This window comes from Martes martes (assembly GCF_963455335.1).
Source record: "Martes martes genome assembly, chromosome: 10".
Lineage (NCBI taxonomy): Eukaryota > Metazoa > Chordata > Mammalia > Carnivora > Mustelidae > Martes > Martes martes.
Window position 1 is genome coordinate 57,437,050 of NC_137898.1, and position 7,530 is coordinate 57,444,579.

The window sequence follows — 7,530 nt, forward strand, 5'->3', positions numbered from 1 at the left end:
CATTCAGAATACCACATGGTATTTAGTAGTAACTTCTCTTTAGGCTGCGCTAACTTTCCTTGTCATTGATGACCTTTACAAGCTTAACCAGTAGAGGTCGAGTATTTTGTAAGACAACCCTCAAATGGGATTTGCCTGATGTTCCTTTTGTGATTATGCTGAGGTTATAATGTTTGAGGAGGAAGACCACAGAGGAAAGTTACAGTTTTTATCACATTGTAACAAGGGTACGTAGTATAACATGCTTCATGGCTGCTGATGTTGATTTCATTCACATGGCTGAGTCTCTTTGGTGCTCCTCCTCTGCAGAGTTACTCTTTGTCTCCCTTTCCAGAATGAACTCTCCAGAGGAAAGTCACTAACTGCAGCCCACACGTAGGTGGGGAGTTTTGCTCCACTTCCTTGTGGCTAGAGTATGTATATAAGTTTTAAGAATTATTCTGCACAAGAGTTCTGTTCTCCCCCACACTGATGTACTTACTCAATTATTTGTTGATGTTAGTATGGGAGCTTGGATATTTCTTTGGATTATAATTCACTATTGCTTTATTTTGCTGCCCAAATTCTTCATATTTGGCTATTGGGAGAGCTTTTAGTTGATTGCTGTGTCCCTTTAACATCTACCATCACTGTGTTTTGCTTGGTTTTGTTTGGCATGCCTCTACTCTCTGGCACAAGATGCTCCAGAAACACCTTATGCATGTCCTGCCCTAGGCCTAAGATCAGCAATTTCTCCATAGGACCCTGTTCCTCTTAGTGGAGAATGGTTCTAGACACCAAAATCTGGGCACTAAAAAATCTCCTGTGTTTCACCTCATCAACCATCTCCCTTCTCTTCAGACTCCTGGAAACCACTGGTCCTTTAACCATTGCTCTAGTTTGACCTTTTCTGTATTGTCATATAGTTGGAATCATATCCATATAATCTTTTCAGACTGGCTTCTTTCACTTACCAATATGTATTTAAAATTCATACATTTTTTTTCCTGATGTCATAGCTCATTTTGTTTTGTCACTGAATATTCCATTGTATGAATATGCCACAGTTTGTTTCTCCATTTATCTGTGAAGGACATATTGCTTGCTTCAAGTTTATGGTGATTATGAATAATGCTGCTATAAACATTAATATGTAGATTTTTATGTGGGCATCAATTTAGAATCAGTGGAGTAAACACCCAGGAAATCAGCTGTTGAATCATACAGTAAGACTATGCTTAGCCTTGTAGGAAACTGCCCACTGTCTTCCAAAGTGACTATCTGTTTGTCACACTCCCACTAGCAATGAATGAAAGTTCTTTGCCACATCTTCACCAACAACCAGGATCATCAGATTTGCAGATGTAAGCCATTGTAAAAGGTGTGTGATGGCATCTCTTTGTTTTCATTAGATTTTCAATTTGCCAATAACAAATGATGCTGAGTATCTTTTCATATGCTTTTTCAACCATCTATATATCACTCTTGCTAAGGTATCCATTCAGATATTTTGTTCATTTTGTAACTGGGTTGTTTCTCATTGTTGAGTTTTAAGAGTTCTTTGTATGTGTTGAATAGTAGTCCTTTATCAGAGATGCATTTTTTTAAAGATTTTATTTATTTATTTGAGAGAGAAAGAAAGAGAGAGTGAACATGAGTAGGGGGCAGAGACAGAGGGAGAGAGAGAAGCAGACACTGCGCTGAGCAGGGAGCCTGATGTGGGGCTTGATCCCAGGGCCCTGAGATCACGATCTGAGCGAAAGGCAGATGCTTAACTGACAAACCACCCAGTACCTGCAGAGAAGCGTTCTTTTTCTCTTCTTATTTTTTTTCAGAGATGCCTTTTTTTTTATTTTTTATTTCTTTTCAGCATAACAGTATTCATTGTTTTTTCACCACACCCAGTGCTCCATGCAATCTGTGCCCTCCCTAATACCCACCACCTGGTTCCCCCAACCTCCTACCCCCCACCCCTTCAAAACCCTCAGGTTGTTTTTCAGAGTCCACAGTCTCTCATGGTTCATCTCCCCTTCCAATTTCCCTCAACTCCCTTCTCCTCTCCATCTACCCTTGTCCTCCATATTATTTGTTATGCTCCACAAATAAGTGAAACCATATGATACTTGACTCTCTCTGCTTGACTTATTTCACTCAGCATAATCTCTTCCAGTCCCGTCCATGTTGCTACAAAAGTTGGGTATTCGTCCTTTCTGATGGAGGCATAATACTCCATAGTGTATATGGACCACATCTTCCTTGAGCTTCCCTATGACCCTGCAATTGCACTACTGGGTATTTACCCCAAAGATACAGATGTAGTGAAAAGAAGGGCCATCTGTACCCCAATGTTTATAGCAGCAATGGCCACGGTCGCCAAACTGTGGAAAGAACCAAGATGCCTTTTGAAAATACTTTCTCCTGGGGCGCCTGGCTAGCTCAGTCATTGCAACATGCAACACTTGATATTGGGGTTGTGAGTTCAAGCCTCACGTTGGCTGCAGAGATTACTTTAAAAAATAGATTTTTTTTTTAAAAAAGAGAGAAAAAATATTTTCTGCTAACTTGTGGATTGTATTTTCAATTTTCTCAACAGTATCTTTCAAAGAAAAACAACTTTTTGGTTTTTGTGGTCTTTTTTAATTGAATAGTTTTTATATAATGTTATATTCTTTTCAGGTGTGCAACATATAATTTTATACATTATTCAATACTTAACATGATAAATGTAGTCACCATCTATAACCATACATTATTACATAATGTTTTACAATATTATTGACTATATTCTCTGTATATGCTATACTTTTCATCTTCCGTGATTTATTTGTTTTATAACTAGAAGTTTGTACTTCTTAATCCCCATCACCTATTTCACTCATCCCCCCAGTTCCCTTCCCTCTGGAATCCGGAAACCACCAGTTTGTTCTCCATATGTATGCATCTGTTTCTGTTTATTAGCTTCTTCATTCATTTTGGGGGGGTATTTAGATTCCACATATAAGTGATATCACATGGTATGCTTTTTCACAGTAAAAGAAACCATCAACAAAATGAAAAGGTTTACTGAATGGAACAAAATATTTGTAAATAATGTATCTAATAAAGGGTTAATAACCAAAATATATAAAGAATTCATACAACTCAACACCAAAATAATATTAATAAAATAATAATCTAATTAAAAAGGAGCAGGGGAACTGAATAGACATTATTCCAAAGAAGACAGATGGCCAAGAGTTGCCTGGAAAGATGCTGAACACCACTCATCATCAGGGAAATGCAAATCAAAACCACAATGAGGTAACACTTCACACCAGTAAGAATGGCTAGTATCAAAAAGTCGAGAGATAACAAATATTGGCAAAGATGTGGAAAAAAGGGAACCCTCATGCACTGTTGGTAAGAATGGAAACTGGTGCAGCTACTGGTGGGAAACAATATGGAGATTTCTCAAAAAACTAAAACTAGGGGTGCCTGGGTGGTTCAGTTGGTTAAGTGTCTGCTTCGGCTCAGGTCATGATCCCAGAGTCCTGGCATTAAGTCCCCCCATCAAGCTCCCCACTCAGCAGGCAGCCTGCTTCTCCTTCTCCTCCCTGCTCCTGCTCTCTCTCTCACTATCTCTGCCTCTCTCTCTCTCTCTCCAATAAATAAAATCTTAAAAAAAAAAAAAAACTAAAGTAAAACTAGAAGCACCATATGATCCAGTAACTCCACTTCTGGGTATATACCCAAGGGAAACAAAAACACTAATTCAAAAAGACATAGAGGGGTGCCTGGGTGGCTCAGTGGGTTAAAGCCTCTGCCTTCGGCTCAGGTCATGATCTCAGGGTCCTGGGATCGAGCCCTATATCGGGCTCTCTGCTCAGCGGGGAGCCTGCTTCCCCCCCCTCTCTCTCTGCCTGCCTCTCTGCCTACTTGTGATCTCTGTCTGTAAATAAATAAATAAAATCTTTTTTAAAAAAAGACATATATACCCATGTTCACTGCAGAATTATTTAAAATAGCCAAGACGTGGAAGGAAGCAATGTAAGTGTCCATAAATAGATGAATGGACAAAAAAGATGTGGTACATATACATATGCAGGAATATTACTCAGCCATAGAAAGGAATGAAATCTTGCCATTTGCAACAACACAGGTGGACCTAAAGGACATTATGTTAAGTGAAATAAGTCAGAGAATCATTTGTTGAAATGTCAGTCCTTTCTCCATTGAGTTGCTTTTGTTCCTTTGTCAGAGATAACTGACTCTACATGTGTGAGTCTACTTCTGGGCTCCCTATTCTGCTCCGTTGATCTATGTGTAGATTCTTTCAACAATGTCATACTGTTCGGATTACTGCTGCTTTACAGAAGGTCTTGAATTCAGGTAGTGTGAATACTTCAATTTTGCTCTCCATTAGTACTGTGTTGGCTATTCTGGCTTTTGCCTTTCCATAAGTACTTTAGAATCATTGTTGTCAATACTTATAAAAACATTAATGGGGGGGGTTGCCTGGGTGGCTCAGTTGGTGAATCGGGTCATGCATGATCCCAGGGTCTTGGGATCAAGCCCCACATCGGGCTCCCTGCTCAGTGGGGAACCTGCTTCTCCCTCTGCCCCTCTCCCTGGTCATGCTTTCTTTCTCTCTCTCTCTTGCTCTCTCTCTCTCCCTCTCAAATAAATAAATAAAATCCTAAAAAAAATTAATGGAATTCTGATTGGAATTACATTCAAAGTTAGGAAAAATTAACATCTTAACAATATTGTATTCTAATCTATAGGCACTGAATCTCTATCTATTTCTCCATACCTTATTTGATTCTATCAACAGAGTTTTGTGGGTTTTCACATATATACCTTGCACATATTTTGTTAGATTTATACCTAAGTATTTCATATGTTTTCCTAGTGGTACTTTATTTTATTTTATTTTTAAAGACATTTATTTGAGGGGGGATGGGGGGAACAGAGGGAGAAGGAGAGAATCTCAAGTAGACTCCCCACTGAGCACAGACCCTGATGATCATGACCTGAACCGAAACCAAGAATCCTAGCTTAAACGACTGAGCCATCCAGGTGCCCCTTCTGGTAGTGTTTCAAATTATATTTTTCTCTTAATTTTAAATCCAATTGTCTAAGGTTGTATGGAGGGAAAGAACTGACTTACTTATACTTACACTCATTGGTTCCAGAAGTGGTTTGGGTTTTGTTTTTTGGGCTTGTTTTTTTTTTTAATCAGTTCTTTGGAATTTTCTACAGACACTTGTATCATCTGTGAGTAGACATAGTATTGATTTTTCCTTTCCAATTAGTATGTCCTGTATTTCCTTTCTTGTTACACTAAGTAAGACTTCTAGTACCATGTTGAATAAGACTGACAAGAAAGTACACCCTTACTTGGTTTCCTGTCTTATGGGGAAGGTATTCAGTTTTTCACCATTAAGTATAATGTTATCTGTAGATATGTTTATAGACTTCTCTGTCAGGCTGGGGGAGTTTCTCTTTACTCCTACTTCCCTGGGAGTTTTACCATGAGTTAGTGTTTAGTTTTTTAAAGTGCTGTTTCTGCAAAAATTAGTAAAATAATTAGTAAAAAAATTTTATTTTTTAACCTTTTGATGTGGTAAATTACCATGATCAATTTTCAGATACTGAGCCAGCTTTGCACACCTGGAATAAATCCCACTTACACATGATATACACTTCTTTTTAATATCGGGGGACTCTATTTGCTAATATTTTCCTTGAGGCTTTTTGCATCTATGTTCATGAACTTGCCCTGTAGCTTTCCTTTTTTGGGTTCTTTTTTCCAGCTTCACTGAGGTAGGATAGACAAAAAAATTATATCTGTTCAGCGGTGGAAGAAGTGATGCCAACAGGGTGGTGGCCTAAGTGGTTTCTCTTGTCTCTCATTTTCTCATTTCTAACAATTGATCAGACTGATCTGTAACTGAACAAAATTGCCTCTGCACAGCACACAAAGGAACCCAGGGGATAGCTAGCCCATCTGTGCATCTGAATATAAAGGGAGGCTCTGGGTAAGGGCTGTGGATCCAAAGGAGTCCACAAGTCTGCCGGGGGGGGGTGGGGGGGAAGAACACCAAACCCCTAGTGAGTGCAAAACTGGGCATACACCCATGGTCGAAAGAGAATTTACAGAACTCTGGCCTACCTGAAGAGAGATTCCAGCACATCATGGGAGCGGGATCCAGGTGAGTTTGGAAGAAAGGGATGAACTCGCAGAAGTACCCCCTTTCCCAGAGTGACCCTGAAAGGGCTAAACTTTTGGCAGCACCAGCTGGCAACTTCTCCAGCAGGGGGGTGAGAAGCAGCTTCTCCCACGCAGGAGGTGGAAAGCAAAAGCCGTGACTGCCTGGTGTACCTGTTGTCTGGGTAAGGGCCAGAGAAACCCTTTTCTCTCCAGCAGCACCCAGATTTCTGAGGTGGGTCCTCCATGAGTGGAGGGAGTGAACAGAAAGGAAAGGAAGCAGATAAGAGTACCAAAGAGCATTAAAGAAATGCACTTCGATCTGTGTGCTTCAGGACGTTAGCAGGAATTCTACGACAGACCTCTGGGAGTACCCCAGCACCCCACAGAGCCTCAGGTGCTAAGCCACATCTCCCACCACTCTGTTACCAGCTCCCTGGACACCCTCCCAAGTGTATCCTGGAGAACCAGCTCCAACGCATAACAAATAACATGGAGGACAAGGGAAGATGGAGAGAAGGGAGTTGAGGGAAATTGGAAGGGGAGGTGAACCATGAGAGACTATGGACTCTGAAAAACAACCTGAGGGTTTTGAAGGGGCGGGGGAGGGGAGGTTGGGGGAACCAGGTGGTGGGTATTAGGGAGGGCACAGATTGCATGGAGCACTGCGTGTGGTGCAAAAACAATGAATACTGTTACTCTGAAAAGAAATTAAAAAGGAAGAAGAAGGAAGAAGAAGAAGAAGAAGAAGAAGAAGAAGAAGAAGAAGAAGAAGAAGAAGAAGAAGAAGAAGAAGAAGAAGGAAGAAGAAGAGGAGGAGGAGGAGGAGGAAAGAAGAAAGAAGAAAGAAGGAGAAGGAGAAGAAGAAGAAGAAGAAACCACAAATTTGATCTAGGGCGCCACCTTCTGAAACATGAAAGAAAGGTTTCTTTTTTTTTTTTTTTTTTAAGATTTTATTTATTTATTTGACAGAAAGATCACAAGTAGGCAGAGAAGCAGGCAGAGAGAGAAGGGAGGAAGCAGGCTCCCTGCTGAGCAGAGAGCCCGATGCGGGGCTCAATCCCAGGATGCTGGGATCATGACCTGAGCCGAAGGCAGAGGCTTTAACCCACTGAGCCACCCAGACGCCCCGAAAGAAAGGTTTCTAATTACCAGCCTGTTCAATTGTAAGAAAGTAAACATGAATTTTTTTTTTGCTCCTCTCAAAATTGATATTTACTCAATGTATAACAGTATATTAGTTTCACATGTACAACATAATGCTTCAGTATTTGTACATATGACAAATGATCACTATAATCAATCTAGTTAACATCCATCACCACACAGTCACAAACTTTTTTTCTTGTGATGGAACTTTT